General features: G+C 42.0%; 1 long non-coding RNA gene across 1 annotated transcript in view; it reads left to right on the top strand.

Annotated features, from left to right (window-relative positions):
- The window catches only part of LOC116570910, a 50,925-nt gene that overhangs the window by 28,968 nt on the left and 2,374 nt on the right, over positions 1–19,583 (top strand). Inside the window, exon 2 of the long non-coding RNA XR_004277597.1 lies at positions 18,255–18,465. This is a non-coding gene — a long non-coding RNA (uncharacterized LOC116570910). The remainder of the gene's footprint in view (positions 1–18,254; positions 18,466–19,583) is intronic.

Raw genomic sequence — 19,583 nt, 5'->3', positions numbered from 1 at the left:
GCAGCTGTCAGCCTGAATGAGAGAATGCTTTCCCTGCTTCCTGAGTTCTTTGGGAGACGTACACTGTTCTATTCTATTATTTATATGATTTTTTTGTAGCGTTGTTTTTGAAACACACACAAATGTGCATGTATAAAAGGCTGGAAGCAAAAAAAAAAAAAAAAAAAAAAAAGAGGCTGGAAGCATTTTCATCCAAACATTACCGCTCCTTGAGGACTCAGGATAAAGACAGATATATAGTGTTCCTAATATCAACAGTCAATTGAGGGAAAATGTTTACTGAAAGTACTTTTCTGCCACCTGAACGTGTGTGTCTGAAAAGAAGCTCACACACGGAGGTCCTCTCCAATGTTTTCAGTGTCTCAATGTCCCTAATTCCCGCAAAGCAACTGGCTTGTAGTGAAACTTGACTCTGAAAACAAAAGCATACCTTTTCGGTGTTCATTCTCATTTGATTACCTGTTTCACAAACTAGGATAATGTGGTTGAAAGGAATTTTTAGACTTAGAAAAGTGTGGTACTGAGCAGTGCTTTGACTTAGAGTTGCTCTGAGAGGCCCCAGGCTGCTGTGTGCTTCTGTGCAGCTCATACCTTGCATTATTTTAGAGTTCACACTGTAATCTATAGGAATGATGCCTCCAGAATTTTTCAGTGTACAACCTGAACAACCATATACGGTGACATGAAGGGACGAATGAAAACCTATGTATGCAACTCTAAAACTCTGAAAATACCGAGGTTAGCCAATGAAACCTAGAGGTAGTTAACTGTTAGCTATTTTTTTCCATCTTTTTAAAAAATTATTTTTATGTTAACCATTTTTAAAAGCTTATTGTTACCAATAAGCATAACCCACTTAAGAACTCCTGTGTATCTTAAGGTAACTCTAATCTTTACCACTGATATTTATTCAGTGTTGTCTCTCAAATTTCTCTGGTTCCTAATAAGCTCTTCTCTAAGCTCTGAACACTAAATACAAAATACTTTCTCTTCAATGTGGAATGTCGTCATTTTGTGTTTACTATAGGCTAGTTCTGTCCAATAGACTTTCTGTGGTGTTGGAAATGTTTTCTATCTGTGCTGTTTAATGAGACAGCCACGAGGTACATGTAACTATTGATCATTTGAGATGTGATAATGTAATTGAGGAACTGAATTCTAATTTTATTTAATTGTAATTGATTTAAATTGAAATAGCCATATGTGGCTACGGCTACTATCTTGGACAGTGCAGCATACCCTTAGACCCAGTACCATCCATGATTTCCAATAAAATTTTAATAAAATCGTGCTGTCACAGCCCATGGGGACCCTACTTAAGGGTAATATGTGACTTTGCTCTGGCAATAAAACTTGGCTTCATTTTTATGTATAACATGTTCTTAAAAGTTCTATGTATAGAGAGAATTTTTGCATAAATTATATTTTTCCATTTACTCCTATTATAATTTCAAGATGGCATCGCCTCCAAAATATCTTTGATCCCAACATGTCATAGATGTGATGCTCGAGACTGTTAACACTCGCTTTAAAAGGATCGTTTTTAACATCTTATCTCTTTGTGTCTATTTTTCTTGACCAACACACATCCAAGGAAGGTTAAGCAAATGGAAGTTCCGGTTGTGATGAGCACTGTGGGGAGTCTTTCTCTCTCAAACCCTGCCAGTGCTTGGCGCCTGGGAGTCCATGCCGTGCACCCTGGTGTCAGCTCTTGTTTTTGCTGTGCTTGTCGCCTCTTTGCGAACGAGGCTGGAGCTGCGGGCTCAAAGTCCTGGGCTCCTGGTGGACACCTGCCAGAGCACACACAGGTCTTGCTTTCCCTTCCCTTAAGTCCTGCAGAACAAACGCACTTGAGAATCAATGCTGTGGGGGATAATCTGGGTGTGGAGATGGGGAGGGTGAATTGAGGTCGGTTCATGGTGCTGGGCAGGAGCTGGGCTGGCCTGCTGCCAGACTGTGGCAGAAAACAAGTAAGACATGGTTTCTGCTTCTTTTTTCCTTTTCTTTAAAGGTTTTATTTATTTGTTTGAGAGAGAGAGAGAGAGAGAGAGAGAGCCTACAAGCAGTGGGAGAGCAGCAGAAGGAGAGGGAGAAGCAGGTTCCCTGCTGAGCAGGAAGCCCGATGCGGGGCTCTATCCCAGGACCCTGGGATCATGACCTGAGCCCAAGGGAGAGGCTTTAACCCACTGAGCTGCCCAGGCGCCCATGGTTTCTGCTTCTTATGAGGAGTCTGCAAGCGGTGCTCCAGGGACTGTTGCAGAAACCAGGGGAAGAAGAAAATCCGAAGTAGCAAGCATTCAGGACGGCTCTATTTTTTTCCTCAGAAGACTTTCTGTCCTGATATTATGCATCTGAGAAGTGATCACTAGATCCTAAAGTGGAAGCAACAAACCTGAACAGTAAAGATTGGGGAGAGTGCGTGACCTGCTCCTACGCCCGTAATGCCACCTGAGGGGCACAGAAAAGGCCTTTCAGAGAAGGTGGGCGGGACGGCCCTGTGACCAGCAGATACCACTTGACCTCTCCCTGCCCAAGTCTCCCAGCCAAGATTTTTATAAACCACCTTCAGTTTCCCTTTTGTTCCAAAGAGCAGAATCAGTCATTTCTGTCCCACTTGCTAGTTATTTAAAAACAAGCAAACAAACAAATAAACAAACCTGTTGAAAGTCTCAACTTTACACTCCTAAATAAAATGCTCTAAATCCCTCATTCTTTTTTCCCTTTAATATTGAAGTCATCATTGTGTGAACAGTGAATGGGAGGGCTTTGGGGGAGCATCAAACTCCCCAAGTATCTGTGTTTCTTGCAGCCTTCCAGGTGGTACTAAATAGAACTATCTTACAGAAAGTGCTCCCCCCCCCGACACCCAGCTCCTACTGTGGTCCTTATTTACCTAGAATGTTCTGGGCATGCACATTTTTGAACCGCTGCCACCAGAACCGTTCTGCCACTTGAATGGATGGCATACTGTATATTTTAGGAAGAAAATTTACCCAAGAGTTAAAAACTCATGATTGTAAATATTCAGCAGGCCCCTAATTTATTGTTTCAAAATAGTTTTTGTGATGCAGAGGACATGTTTCTCTTTCAGCTGCTCAATATTTATTTTAACATATTAAACAACCTCAGAAATATTCATTGCACGGAAACCTTTCTACTTTTGAGTGGGTTAAATTTACCAGCCCAGATTAATGCTATAAATTACATTTACATAATTCATTTCCCACTAAGCAGTATTTATTTAGCTGGCATCTCTGCTAATATATATATTTAAGAAAAAAAGCAGTACCTGTATTGTTGCCCACGTAGCTAATTTAGCCTAAGCAGAATTTAGAAGGCATCTCAGTGTTCCTTTGTTACAGGGCTCCCCACCCCCACGCCCGACCATCCAACATCTGAATTATGCAATTAAACAGCGTGCGTGTGTGTGTGTGTGTGTGTGTGTGGTCTGAAACAAGGAGACAAACCCGCTACACAAAAACCCAAGCCTCCCTTATTTTTGCTTTTCAGAGCATTGTGTGATGTCCTTACAAATCACCTATTACTTGTGCTGGGCTAATTCTGTGCAAAACTGAAAAGGAGGCAAGAGAGGAACAAACTGGGTTTGAGGTCAGATGGAAACTGTGAATCTGGCATCTCAAACTCAGATGTATTTGAAATGGCCGGGAAGGTAAAAAGAAGCAAGACATGGTAGGTCGACAATGCACACGGGGTCCCAGAGAGCCTCAGATCTTTCCGTTTGCATTTACATCTGTTTTCACCGATGAGGGTGAGGGCCATCAATGCATTTGCTGCTGCAATTTCAGGTTTTAGAATGTTTTGGACAATATGCCTCAAATCACGGCAGTAATTGGAGGACCCTTCATTGCTGAGTGTTGTGCCTGTAACGACGCTCGTAGCAGAGAGGAGCCCTCGGCTTCACCTCACCAGGCTCGGTGTTGTGTGACTGGCACCAAAACGGGCATTGTTTGCCTCAATTTCTCCTCTCTCTCTTTTTTCCGCCCCATAGTCTATTAAACCTCTTTGTTAGGAGACCCAGCTGCTTGTTTTCTCTCAAGATAATGACTGAAAAATACGCTTTACAAAAATCATGGGGAAAATGATTTCTGGAAGGTCGGTCTCCTCTTCCTTTTTGCTGTCGTCTGGCTGATGATGACTTTCAATAATCCCTGGGTAATAAAAATTCATTTGAACACATAGACCAGATATGGAGTTTAGATTATTCCAGAAACCAGGGACCACTGCCCTCCTTTTCACCTTAACGCGGACTTGTCTTCTCTCTCTTAATAGTCTCTTTGTAAAACTCGGGAGATCATTTCACATACAAAAAGTATACTGTTTGCTGAGTTTTGACGAATGTATAGTCCCATGTAACTACCATCCCAACAAGATCCAGAATGTTTCCATCTCCTCATTCCTTGTTCCATCCACCCACTCCCCACAAAGGATTGCTGCTGGACTGTTACCGCCATGGGTTAGTTTTGCCCACTTCTGAACTTGACAGAGAGCCATCATACGTACACATTCTTTTAGGTCTGGCTTCTCGCTCAGCGTGTTTTTGAGATTCATGTTGCCGTGTGTAATGTTGTGTGTAATGATAGTTTGTTCCCTTGTATTGCTGAGATGAACCCTATTGGAAGGATGTACTATAGCTTGTCTATTCTTTTGTTCCTAATTATGTAGAATTGTTTCCAGTTTTTAGCTATTTTTTGGAAAGATTTTATTTTATTTGACAGATAGAGATCACGAGTAGGCAGAGAGGCAGGCAGAGAGGAGGAAGTAGCTCCCTGCCGAGCAGAGAGCCCGATGCGGGGCTGGATCCCAGGACCCTGGGATCATGACCTGAGCCGAAGGCAGCGGCTTTAACCCACTGAGCCAACCAGGTGCCCCAGTTTTTAGCTATATTTGAGTAAAGTTGCTAGAATACTTATGCCTAATATTTTATGTGGACATTTGCTCTCAGTTCTCTGGGGCAAATACCTAAGCCTGCAACTGCTGGGCTGTGTGGTCGATGTATGTTTTTTTTATTTTATGAGAAACCACCAAAAAGTTCTCCAAAGTGATTGTACTTTTCTCTGTTTCAATGAAAAAACAAAAACAAGAACAAAAACAAAAGCAAAAAGAACCAAAACCCACAAAGACCCACTGATACCTTGAAAACTGACTTTGGGTTTTGGTGAATTAGACCATGAGATTAATGAAGGGACCCAGGGGAGATATGTTCTGCCTGGTTCTTCAATTTGCTTTTATTTGGGGAAGTACCTGTTTTTGTATCAGAAAAGTGGTAGTTGCTTGCCCTCTTCCTCTGCCCCCCTCCTTTAAGAGAAAAGGCCTGGAGAAGCTTTGGGCAAGTATCCCCAGGAAATGAGCCTTTGCATCTGATTCCCTGTAAAGTGTATTTCTGGTAGACCATTCATTTGGGTGATAGGGGTGTCTCAAAAAAGTCCAGATCCTGAAATAAGAGCATCTTTTTGCAACAGGAGCTCAATAGATACCAACTGTTCCCTTGTAACAAAGAATCTCCACCAATACCAAACAAACAAAAACACCAAAAAACCAAACAACCAACCAAACAAACAAAAAGCAACCCAGAGGGGGAAAAAATCCCAATAAGATGACAGATCTCTCCTGTTTTACAAGACAAAAGCCAGGCCTCCTTTATAAACTGCTAATGTTTTACTGGACAAATATTAAGACCTTCTTCACATAGAAGGCCCACCTGTCTTATAAACAGCCATAAACCAACAAGCTTAGAGATTTTGCAACATATTTGTCCTGATCTATTTACCATGGTGTTGCTGAATTTAAAGAAAATCCACTGCCTTTACTACCTTCTTTGTGAATTCTAGCAAGCCAGGCAAGAAAGTGAGGTGTGGGGCTGGGGCTGTGGGCACTGCCCTCTTCCTTTCCTTGGGTGGATTTCATAACCAGCAGAGTCCTACTTTAAATTCAGTCTGTGATCCCTTAGTTTTGACAACAGATGCCAGATTCCATCTCTACTTCTGGCCTTGCAAACAGATGCTCAGTTTGTGTAAAAACAATTAAAGGAAGAGCTAGTATAATGGTGTGATACATGGAATTACTGAATTACTATTGTACACCTGAAATAGATATAACCTGATATTATATATGATATCTATATATCATATGTATATATATAATGAATTTAAAAAATAGTTTAAGGATTGGAAATGTCTTTCTCCATTCATTCCCCATTTCTATGTGATTCACAATCCCAATTTGTGATTCATATTGGTATATCAGACTATTCTGGTTAAGTGAAGCCATTAAAATGAGAATATTTGAACATATATGTGTTAATTTTATTTTTAAAAGGCTCCAACTTAATAAGAATATTAATAACTCGATTAAAGACATAGACAGGAGATCTGGCCATACCCCTTACCAAAGAAGATATATGGATAGCAGACAAGCATATGAAAATGTGCTTGATACCATAACTCTTTAGGGAATTGTTAATTAAAGCAACCATGAGCTACCATCACACATCTGCTAAAATGACGGAACTCCAGAACCCTGAAAGCACCAAAGCTGGTAAGGATGTAGAACAGCAGGAATTCTCATAGAATTTTTTTTTTTTTTTACACAAAACTAAACATACTCCTCCCAGAGTGTCCTGCTCACTGGTATTTATACAAATGAGTTGAAAGTTTATGTCCACTTGACACCTGCACATGGATGTTTATAGTACCTTTATTCATAATAGTCTAATTAAAAAAAAAAAGATGTTCTTCAGTAGTGAATAGATGAACCAATTGTGGTACATCTGATGTGGGGTTGTTGAATGCAGCAGTGAAGAAAGAATTTTTTTTTAAGGTATATATTTTTAGGATTTAATTTATTTGAAAGAGAGAGTGAGAGCATAAGCAGGTGGAGGGGTAGAGGGAGAGGGAGAAGCAGACTCCCCGCTGAACAGGGAGCCCCATGCAGGGCTCGATCCCAGGATCTTCAGATCATGATTTGAGCTGAAGGCATACACTTAACTGGCTGGGCCACGCAGGCGCCCCGAGAAAGAATTCTTAAGACATGTATGGTAAAACTTAGTAAGTTAGTTTAAGTAGCACGGGAGTGTACCAGTGGCAGAAAGAGCTGCACTGTTTGCTGTATGAGGCTTGTGATGATATATTTAGTAACCAAAGGTAAGGGGGCATCCAGGGAGTATCAGACTACAAAAGTTTCTTTGGATTTCTTTGAATTTCTACTCGTAAAACTACTTTTGCAAGATTCCTCTGGTGCTTGTCATTTAGTTGGATATTAACTATCAGTGAGATATACAGGCAGTCATGAAACCCTTAAAGAGTGCTGCAACCAGCCCATATTTGATCCTTATCGAAACTATGCGAGCTTTAGGTCAGCTTACGAGGCTAAGGGTAAATATTTTCCTGCCTCTGTCCCTCATCACATCTACACAATGGTATATTATCCAGCACTAGAAAGAAATGAACTAGCAAGCCATGAAAAACCATGAGGGTAACTTAAATGCGTACTACTGAGTGAAAGAAGCCAGTCTGCAAAGGTTACTGTGTGATGCCCACTGCATGACATCTGAGAAAAGGTCCAACTGCGGACGCCACAGAAAGGTCAGTGGCTGCTCGGGGTTGGGTGGAGGGAGGCTGGATAGGTGGATCACTGTTTTAAGTATTTGAGAATCTTCATGGCAGTGACTGTGCTGTGTGATGCTGTAATGGTGGCTCCCTTTGTCCAAACTCACGGAGCTTACGAAACAAGAGTGAGCCCTCAACTGTGACTGTGGATGAGAAGGATGCTAGTGCGGGTCGCTGAATGTAGGCACACGTGCCGCTCTGGTATGGGATTGTTTGAGTTTGCTAAGGCGGCCGTAATAGAACACCACAGATTGCGGGGGGGGGGGGGGGGGGGCTTAAACAGCAGAGATTTATTTTCTAGCAGGTTCTGGAGGCAAAAGTCCAAAATCATGGCATTGTCAGGGTTGACTTTTCTGAGGACCCTCCTTGACTTGCCACTGACTGCCTTCTCCCTGCGTCTTACCAAGTCTTTCCTCCGTGGGGTGCGTCTCCAATATCTCTGCATGTCCAGGTTTTCTCTTAGAGGGACATCACTCAGAATGGAGTAGGGTCCACCCATATGACCTCGTTTAACCTTACTCCCCTTCTTAAAGGCCCTGTCTCCAAATACAGTTATCTTCTGAAGTACTGGGGGTTATAATTTTAACATACAGATTTGGGGGCAACACAATTGGCTTACAACAGGATATTGATAGGGGGGAGGCTGAGTTTGTGTGGGACCAGGGCATTCATAGGAACACTCTGTGCAAATTTTGCAATTTTGCTAAATTTGAAACTATTCTAAAAAATAAAATCCATTTAAAAAACAAAGTCTCCAGGTCTTTGAACTCATGGGTGTTGTTAGACACAAAAGCCACAATCATACCCTTTAAACATTTGTTAATGTTTATCAACCCACTGAAATGTGCCAGGTACTGGTGTAGGCAGTGGGGGATATAGCAGTGGACAATGCAGACAAAAATACTTGTCTTGTTGGAACTTAGCTTCTAGAGAAGAAGGGTAGACAATAAAGAAGATAACTAAGTAAAACCAAAAAGTATGTTAGACTGTGATAAATGATATAGAGAAAAAGGAAAGAAGGAAAGGATGTTCTTGCGTTGCAATTATGAAGCAGAGTGGCCATTAAAGTCTTCATTAAGAAGGTGACTCGTGAATGACACAGAGTAAACAAAATATTATTTGGGGATTAGCATTCAAGTCAGAGGGAATCTCAAGTGCAAAGATGCTCAGGTAGAGGTTACCTCGTGTGTTCCAGCAAAACAAGCTACTCTGTGTGGCCTGAGAGAGTAGGGCGTAGGAATGGCTCAGAAAGGGAACAGGCCTCTGAGGTCATCACAAGGACTATGAATCTCACTCTGGGAGATGGAAGTCACTGCAGGATTTAAAGCAGAGTATTGGCACGACCTGTTGATGTTTTATTTTAATTAATTAATTACGTTTTAATATTTTATTTATTTATTTGAGAGAGTGCACAAGAACTGGGGTGGGTGGTGGGGAGGGGCAGAGGGAGGAGGAGAAGCAGACTCCGTGCTGAGTGACTCAGGGCTCTTTAATTCACTGAGCCACCCAGGTGCCTCCCGTTGACACTGTAAATAGATCAATCTGACTCCTGTGTTGAGTCTAGACTGCTAAAGAGAGGCTCCTGAGGGGGTCTATTCCAGTAATGAGGTGAGGGATGATGGTGCTCAGACCAGTTGGTAGCAGGGGAAGGGATGGAAACTGGTCAGATTCTGGATATATTTGAAATTGGATCTGACAGGAAATGCTGAAGAGGTATAGATAGGAGAAATAAAGAATAGTTGAGTAGCTCCATGGCTTTCAGCCTGGATGTCTGTAAGGATGGAGATGCCATCATCAGTGACGTGGAATCATGAGGAACATGTTTTCCTACTGGAAGACCAAGAACTTAAAAACACGAGTAAATATCGTGACCTTGGATGTGGCAACAGTTTCTTAGCTATATCAAAACCACAAACCACAGCAGCAACAAAATAGACAAATTAGGCTTGACTGAAATGAAAACTTTGGTGCTTCAAGAAAGTGAATCAAGAAAATGAAAAGATGATTGACAAAATGGGAAAAAATATTTGCAAATCATATATCTGATAAGGAACTCGTGTCTAGATAGGCAAAGAACACTTGTGACTCAATAACTCAGAGACAAATAGCCCAGTGAAAGAGTGGGCAAAGGACTTGAATAGATATTTTTCCTAAGAAGATATGCAAATAGCCCATAAGCATATAGGAAGGTGCTCCATAGCTCTGTCCATCAAGGAACTGCAGGTCAAAACCACAGTGAGATGCCCCTTCACACCCCCCAGGATGGTGACAATAAAAAATGTCCATGACAACAAGGGCTGGAGAGACATTGAAACCCTCACCAATTGCCAGGGTGAATGTGAAATTTGTGCAGCTGCTCTAGAACAAAGCACAGTCTGGCGGTTTCTCAAAAGGTTCAACACAGAGTTACCATATGACCCAGCAATTCTACTCTTAGGATATAAACCCAAGAGGAATAAAAATGTGCCTGTGAGGGGCGCCTGGGTGGCTTAGTGGGTTAAAACCTCTGCCTTCGGCTCAGGTCATGACCCCAGGATCCTGGGATTGAGCCTCACATCGAGCTCTCTGCTTGTCAGGGAGCCTGTTCCCCGCACCCCCCACCCCCGCCTACTTGCAATCTCTGTCAAATAAATAAATAAAAATCTTTTAAAAAATGTGCCTGTGTAAAGATGGCTATATCAGGGTTCATAGAAACATTATTTGTAATAGACAGAAAATGGAAATGATCCAAATATCCATCAGCTGATGAATGGATAAATACAATGTAGAATGGTCCCAGAATGGAATATTATGCAGCCCCAAAAAGGAACAAGATACTGATACATGATACAACATGGATGAACCTTGAAAACATGATGTTAAGTAAGACTTAACATAAAAGACTATATGATTCCATTTATAGGGAAGGTTTAGAATAGGTAAACCATAGAGACAGTTAGATTACTGGCTGTCTAGGGCTAGGAGGAATGGGGGAGTAGGGAGTGGCTGGAAAGAAGATGGGTTTCTTTTAGGCTGATGCAAATTAATTGACTTCTAAAATTGTGGCAATCGCCGCACAACTCTGGGAATATGCCAATAGGTATTGACTTATAACACTTTACATGGGTGAATTATATGTCACCCAAATGAAGTCTCAATAAGACAAAAAAAAGTTAAGAAAAATAAAATCAAGAGCTCACTTTTGGACATGGCAAATGTGGAATGTTTATGAAATCCAGATGAAAATGTTGGGCTGGGAGTTGGAGATACAGGTTAGGAGTTTACAGGAGAAGTCCAACTGTAGCTAGAAATGTGGGAATTGTCAGTATCATGTATGTGACTGGATGGTCACAGAGAGTGAAGATAAATGAACAAGGGAAGTCTGAGGATTCAGAGAGTTTGCGTGAGGCAGTGTGAATCATTAGCTCAAACTCATCAGCTTAATGGAAGATCAAATCAAACAAAGTCCGAGGGGGCAATAGTGAAAGCTTTGATTCAAAGGCAACAAATCAGCCTACTCAGAGAATCTACCCTAAGCCCATTAATCAGGGAGATATTGGCAACTTTAAATGAATGTGGCTTTGTCCTGAATGCAGTGGCTCTGAAATGCCACAGAGAATGCTACACTTTATTTCAGGTTTTCTAGATGTTTTTATTAGCGGTTTTTCTAATGTCCTGTAGGCATGAATGGATCTTGCCTGAATAATCAGTTGATGGAAAAGCGAAAATGAGGATTAGGCATCTTTTTTCCTCCAGGTCGCTGTTGAGCTTGAAGGTTGAAAAAAATTTCAGGTTAATTGTGCTAGAGTCAAAGTCAGTAAGTCTGGAGAGCCAAGGGTTCACATTTTTTCAGCTGTAAAGCAGTGTCTGGGTGACATAGGCACCATATGCTACCTGGGGAAGCAGGTCAATCAGTGGAAAAAGTGTGGACCACTATAATTTTTTCGCTTGTCTAACTACAGAAGTTTCCTCACTGGTCTTCCTTGATGCAAATTCTGGCTCCACCAATGTTTAAATGTTTAGCTTTGGACAATAATTCTCTCCAAAGTCTCAGTTCCTTTTTATGGAAAGGGAAAATAATTGTGACTACCTTGCACTGTTCTAGAAGAAGTGAAGTGAGAGAGGGCATGGGAAGTTCTCAGTGCAAGGCTTGGTACGCCATAAGTTTTCAGTAAATGAGAGGACTCTGTAGATACTCTATACACATGGTTTCCAAATCAGGGAAAGCCAGTATTTGTCTCCTATATGTATACCACCTTATATCTATTTGTTAGACCTGGTGTGAAATATATGACGGGTTTATTATTTACCTGTCTGTCTTTTCACTGGACTTGGAGCTACCCAAGGCAGTGATGGATTTCCATTTTTCTGTTGCCAGTGTCTTGAACAGTGCTAAATAAATATTTGAATGAATAATTGAAACATCTCTCCCACTGTATGGGTTGGAAAGAAAAAAAAATTACCAATTTCACCGATGTCCACCCTACTGAGGACTTTTCATAGTGATCCCAGTCTTCTCATCTTTGTGTTTGTGGATCCTGGTCCAGTGCTTGGTATCTAGTAAACATTGAAGGAATGACCAGATAGATAAATGAATAATTCCAGCAGAATGAATGAATGTAATTAAATGAAGGAATGAGTAGATGAATTAATTAAATTAGATAAATGTAAAAATCAAAACTATGGATCATAGGGAGTACTAATGACTAATTTATTTTGTGCTTGATTGTATGAATGATCCAACTAATGTTTGCAGTGGAGGGGCACTTGGTTAAGCTGGCCAGGTTAAGTTGGTTAAGCCTCCACCTCTTGATTTAGGTTCAGATCGTGACCTCAAGGTCCTGAGATGGAGCCCCATATTGGGCTCCATGATGATCAGGGAGGCTGCTTAAGATTTTCTCTCTCCCTCTGCCCATCTCCTCACCTCTCCACACCAGTGCATGCTCATACTCTCTTTATAATAAAATAAATAAAGTAAAATAAAATGTTTGCAGTGGGGGCGCCTGGGTGGCTCAGTGGGTTAAAGCCTCTGCCTTCGGCTCAGGTCATGATCTCAGGGTCCTGGGATCGAGCCCCGCATCGGGCTCTCTGCTCAGCGAGGAGCCTGCGTCCCTCACTCTGCCTGCCTCTCTGCCTGCTTGTGATTTCTGCCTATCAAATAAATAATAAATAAAATCTTTAAAAAAAATGTTTGCAGTGGAATGAATGCATGTAATTGAATGAGTGATTTTGCAAATGCATTTAAAGGATAATTTAAATGATTGATGGAAGGAAGGAATGAGCAATTGAATGAATGAAATTGGATGAATATGAGTAAATCAAAGAGTAGACGAGCGATTGGCTGAGTTAACAAGTGAATGATTGAAAGTGAACATAAAAGTATTGGATTGCATGAATTACTGGAGAAATTTTATGCATCATGCTCTTGGAACTTAAATATCTTTATCTCTTCCCCAAGTCTTTTACTGATTAGTGAGGATGGACTAAAAGAAGAGTCTAAGAATATATCTATGTATGTGTTTATATGTGGGGGGCTACATCCCTCTGGGATTAGGATGGAGTCCCTTGATCTTCTTTGGTCTTAGTAAACAAAATGAGAATCACACCATTGTTTGCAGACAAACTTGGAGCCCTCTGTGGGAATGGACAATAGAGAATGCATTGAAGTCTTCCCTGGGTGCTAAGAGGCAATCTCATTTCAGAGAGGAGTGCTAATCTACAGATATTTCCAGCCCCTACTGACCTTGGGCTTCTTTCCACTAGTTGATTATGACAACCACACAAGATGACTCATCTGAGTTGAAGAAACGAAGAACTGTAAATATAACGGACTATGGTTTGCAAAATCATGGGAAGAAGGAGGTTTGGGGCCGATAACCCAGAGAAATGGACACTTGCTGATACAAAGTACAATATTGTTCAAAGACAAGACTTGGGAGTTGAGGAAGGGAGGAAGATGCTCTAAAAGTGAATGCAGGAGAACTTCTGCTTTCTGGTTGGGCATGTAAGTTGCTTAAAAGTCTTCATTCCATCTTAATGACAGAGAAAAAGATGAACAAACTGAAAAATCAATAATGCTTCCTAGATCCGTCCGAGAAGAGAGGTCCCAGAGCAAGGGCACTGCCCTCAAAATTTAATAGCCAGGCAGGCAGATACATAGAACCCATTTACCAGAGTAGAAATCCACCAGTGTGAGCCCGTCCTGCGGTAGGAAATCCTGACCTGTCATTGATGAGTCGTGGGAGGTTGACTATGGACAAGCCTGAGAAAGGAAAAACTCCGGGCTGGGGGATCCCTCCCAACTTTGTGTCTTACCTCCAGGAACTCTGCCAGCTTCCTACAGTGAAGATTTGAGAAAAAGCCCCTCAGCTTTCTGGTAGGAGAGGGGCAAAGTAGCCATTTAAAAATACTCCAGAGCATTCTGTTCTGTTTAACACAGCCTGCCCTCAAGTGAAATTATTTAGGCAAGCCTCACCAACTGGAATTTTATGAGAGCCTAACCAGCCTGGAAGAAGGAAAACACCTAACGCCAGCATGCTCTGGCCTCCCATACAGGGAAGAGAGAGATCCGATTCCCTTCTCCTCTAGGCTTTGATGTGAGAGAAAGGAAACATCCCACTCCAATCCCCTTGAAACCTCTTGTACCATCTGAGGGGATGAAAAGAAAAAAAGAAAAGAAAGAAAAAATTGAGAAGCACTGGTGACGTCCATATGGACTATGGACTATGGGGACACAGGCTCACGAAAAGACAGAGACCAAATCTCAGGACTGTGGAGTCCTTTCCCCTCCCCTGACAGCTGACCACTACATTACCAAAGGTTTATTTCCCACCCTTCATTTTAAAACATCAACCTAGAATTCTGTACTTGGTGCACTTATCCTTCAGAGGTGAAGGAGAAATTGTCAAAACTTGGAATCAACCAGTATACCCATCGTAGGCAAATGGTTGAATAACCAGGTGTAGCACAGCAAGGCCACGGAATATTATTCAGCTCTGAAAAGGAGGAGCTATCAAAAGTTATATACTGCATCATCGCCACTCTCTGACATTCTGAAAAAGGCAAAACTGTGGAGACAGTGAAAAGTTGAGTGGTTGCCAGGGGCTAGTGGGGGAGGGAGGAATGAATATACAGAACACAGAGGATTTTTAGGGAGTGAAACTATTCTGTATGATACCATAATGATGGGTATATGTATGTCTTTATACATTTGTCCAGACCCACAGAAGGTACAGCACTAAGAGTGAACCCAGATGTGAACTATGGACTTTGAGGGAGGATGATGAATCAATGCAGGCTTGTAGATTTTGACAAAGGTACCATTGTAGTGCTCTGTAATGTGTATAGTGGGGGAGGCTGTGCATGTGTGAGGGAAGAGGACATTTGGGAATTCTCTGTACTTTCCACTCAATTTTGCTGTGAACTCAAAATTGCTCTAAAAAATAGACTTATTTTGAAAAAAAAAAAAAAAGCTAATGCACATTCTTTATCTGTAACTGCTCCTAATTTGTAACAATGAGGAAAAACAGCTAAAAAGAGCAAGCTTTCAGGCAGAATGTACAAAATAATGTGGAGAGCTTCAAAAATGATATCGGTTGTACATGCAGGTCCCAGTTCTTTATTCATCAGGACTGGTGGGGATGTTTGACTGGAGAGTATCAGGTTCCAAACTCGTAGAGCACAGAGGAGATCCAAAGTCACCCCCGCATGTCTCTCAGAATATGAATTTGGTGTGTGGAAAAAATTTTATTTTTAAATTTGTAAAAATTATCTCAAATTTTTCTTCTGGGTGGGTGGAAAATTTCTTTTCTTTTTTTTTTTTTTTAAATGTTATCTTTTTTTTTTAAGATTTTATTTATTTATTTGACAGAGAGAAATCACAAGTAGACAGAGAGGCAGGCAGAGAGAGAGAGGGAAACAGGCTCCCTGCTGAGCAGAGAGCCCGATGCGGGACTCGATCCCAGGACCCTGAGATCATGACCTGAGCCGAAGGCAGCGGCTTAACCCACTGAGCCACGCAGGCGCCCCTGGGTGGAAAATTTCATGTTGGTTTTTACTGAAGTTCCCAGTCTTTACCCCCTGGGTTCAAAAAGGTGCTGAGGTTTTAAATATTGGCAAGGCGTTGGCGAGTGAGCCAGTCACCTCTAAGAGGCCTGCCTGCTACTTTCAGGTGTGGTGGCCCCGCGGTTTCCTGGTGAAGCATGAGGTCCAAACTAGCTGCCTAGTTTATGTTTTTCCAGTTAGAATAGAACCATTTGTAAGCGAAGAAGAGGAAGTGGGAGCAAAGACGGAAGAGAGAGGAGAGAAAACAGAAAGGAGTCCAATGAGGTGCAAATATCAGTGAGGGAATTTTGGGGTTGAATCAGTAAAAAAATCTACAGCTGCCCTTTACTGAGGAGATGGCTGGTTGTTAAGGAACATTTCTTAGCTGGATGGTCTAAATGGTCTAAAGCACTAAATGTGCTTCTCAGTTGTGTTTATAGGAGTTTTCCTTTGTTCTGAGATCAGCCTCTGAGAGTCAACATAATGTCCCATTAGAACATATATATTTTAAAATGTAAATGAGAAATGTTATTCGTTTTCCTCCATGGGGTGGGGATGAGCTAGACACAAAGACCCCACCATTTCAAGTGTCCAGAATGCAGTTCTCTTTCTCCAAGGGATGAGGGCTTAAATGTAGCTTTCAAGCATCTGTCCCTGTGCTCTGGGAAAACCACCACAATGGGTCTTTAGTCAGGAAGCAAGAACCCCTTTGCTCTTGTGAAAGACATGAATGCTGGGAATGCTCGAAGGTTGGAACCCTGAGGTGAATTGGTCTGGAGGGTGATGGTAATGGAGTATTATTTAACATGTTGTTCTGTAGATTTGATTGCTGTTTTGAGTTGTGTCAGGAAGTGCTGCTTGTGTTTGTAAGAGTTTCAATGTCTCTGTCCTTACTTGTTTTAGGGAGGTGTGTATGTGAATATTAAGATCGCTGTTGAGTCAGGGCTCAAAGGTGGTTCACACTGGAGGGGAGCCTGAGAAGAGGAGCTGTACTGGGTTTGGTCATGCCAGACTGGGTCTCACAACCATATGGTAGAAAGCTCAATGGATTCTTCTGGAAATACATTGTCTTGTCAAAGGCCAGAGGGAGTAGGCTGTAGAGTAGGATTTTCTTTGTGTGGTACTGGACATGGCCATTGTCAACCACCCTTGTAAGAAAGCCGGATCTGGAGCAGAAAGGGATGCAAGGCTCAGTGTGGGGTAAGGTGAGAGGAGTAGTTCTTTTCTCTTGTGCTCTTGTGGATGCTGATGCCCGTGACTCTAAATGGGAGAGGTAACTGAGGACACCTCTCACGTCTACTTGATGCATGAGAAGGATCGGCCAAACACAATCACAAGAGGCCTATCAGTCAACTATGGAGAATTGTATCTGCTGTCAAGTTTGGCTTTCTTTATTATTATGTTCCCATTCTGTTAACTCCAAGCCCCCATAAAACCCTTTTTAGACGTGATGGCTTGGTTTCTGCATTCATTAAAAGAAGTTCAGAGAAAGGATCCATTACTGGGGCCAAGTGAGACAGCAGGAAACAGAAGCAGCTGGAAAGCAGGTCCAGGGACAACAGGGGGGCCACCAGCAGCTGCCAGACCCTCATGAGTGATCAAGGCAGCAATCACCCGTAAAAACAGCATCATGGTGCATGGATCAATTCCGTGGGAGTCCAAGAAATGCTGGTGACAAGAAAGCTGGTGGAAGGCCTGGGCTTCCTAAGGCCAAGTGGACAGGACCTGAGGCGCCATAGGTGTTGCAAGACCAAGAAATGTAACTTTATTGTGTTGTTTAAAACTGGGGAAGCCTGGAAATTTGGACTCTATACTGTAAGAGATGGAGGCTTGGTGACTGTGGTTGATTCTTGCTCATTATGTTGCCGGAGGAATGGGAAGGAACTCACACTGGGCTGGAAAATAGGGAGTAAGCCCTGATGGAGAGGTACATTCTGCTTCCATTCTGTCAAATTAGAGACACAATGTAACACTCTCCAGCTAATTAGCTACAAAACACTGGAATCAGCATTCATGCTCTGAATCTCAATACAGGTCCCTCCATTTGTGCATTCACACCATTTTCTTGATTATCAAATACCTTCGCAAATAGGACGGCAGATGTTCCCTCTCACAACTTCAAACACACATCTGTTTAAATCATTCGTCGCCTCTAGCCCATTCAATCGTTAAGCCCCTATATTTGTCTTGACATCTGGGGGCTGGCTCTTTGCCCATCCAACAAAGTTGGGTAACACGGAGTTATTTCCTGGACTAAGTTAGTATTCAAAGTTGGGGATGGGGTGTGGAGACCTGAAAATTATGTCTGAATGCTTCCTAATGAGGTAAATATTAATTTGCCCATAACCAAACTAGGAGTGATTTTCTCTGGGTGACAGGAATGTTCATTATTTTTATTTACTCATTTCTATTCCTAATTTTACAAATGAACAGATATAATTTATAATAATTAAAAAAAAGTATGGCTGTCTATTTAGGACATTCTAGTCAGAACTAACTTCCTCAGTCCTCTGTTCCAGGCTTAGCATTGTTTAAAGAGATGGGTGGATGCCATGGTGGCTGATCTTTAAGATGGTGACCGTCAGCTCTTTCCCTCCCTGCCTTAAGAACACCTGGTGGCTGTAAGGGAAGCCTTGTGGAGTCTAGCCACAAAGAGAGGCTGCTTGAAGGTGGCTGCTGAAGAATCACCTGGCTTTTCCAGTTGAGCACTGGACATGTGAGCAAATATACCTTCAAATGACATGAGTCCCAGCTGTGGCTAGACAGCAACCAAACGAGGAACCCCAAGTGAGGACCACCCCACCCCGAACCATGAACGGTAGTAATACATGGTTGTTTTACTCTGCTAAGTTTGGGTTGGCGGGTGGTTTGGTATACAGTGGTGATAACTGGAACACTTTGAGAAATAATCTTACAGAGGAGCCCCAGGATGGCTTTGTCAGTTAAGCATCTGACTCTTGATTACGGCTCAGGTCACGATCTCAGGGTTGTGAGATCGAGCCCTACATCGGGCTCCAGGCTGGGCATGGAGCCTGTTTACGATTCTCTCCCTCTTAAAAAAAAAAGATTCTCTCCCTCTGCCCTTCCCCCTTCATGGTCACACATGCATGTGCATGTGCTCTCTTCAAAAAGAAAAGAAATAAACTTGAAGGATTGTAGTTTGTATTTTAATTAACATTCTCTGTCTACTGTTAATTTTCATGATAAATGATGGTAGCTTGAAAAAATGGCACGATTTATGTTTTAAAATTGTATTTGACTGGAGGGCAGTGAGCTCATTGATTTAATGTTTGAAATAAATTCAGATATGGAGATATATATCCATTTATATATACACAAACATATATAATACATTGAAGAGAGCAGAGTAGGCCTCATGTTTATAAGCAGCTGCTGGTGTGATTTTTTGAAGGAACACGGAAAGCTGCCCCAAAGATTTTCCTTCTTAATCATCCTGATTAATCCACTTTTATCTTATCTTCTTAGGAAGGATAGTATGCAAGTTTTCTGAGGACCCCACAATACCGACACTCGTCGTTCAGTGTGATCGGCTAGCTGAACTCTGAAGGGAAGTCCTAACAGTGTAGATTAAGGCACAGCTGTTTTGAGCGAACTATAAAGGGTCTGAGCATGTGTGAGAAGCTAGTGTGAAGGGGTCTGGGTAAACTTTCAGGCACTGGGATGAGGCTGGGGACGGACCAACTCTGAAACAAATCTTTCTCGCTTATAAATTTTGTGCAAAGGTAGTCTTACTTAAAGCCAATCATTTTGGGGTGACATCTGGGTGGCTCAGTCGGTTAAGTGTCTGCCTTCGGCTCAGGTCATGATCTCAGGGTCCTAATCATTTTTTCTTTTTGTTGGAGCATCTTCTATTCTAGGTACTATAGTCAGTACTTTTTAACCCTATCATGAGCCTATAATAGGGCAATCTTGAAA

The sequence above is a fragment of the Mustela erminea genome, chromosome 12 (genome assembly GCF_009829155.1).
Source record: "Mustela erminea isolate mMusErm1 chromosome 12, mMusErm1.Pri, whole genome shotgun sequence".
Lineage (NCBI taxonomy): Eukaryota > Metazoa > Chordata > Mammalia > Carnivora > Mustelidae > Mustela > Mustela erminea.
This window is presented reverse-complemented; position numbering and strand designations above follow the sequence as displayed.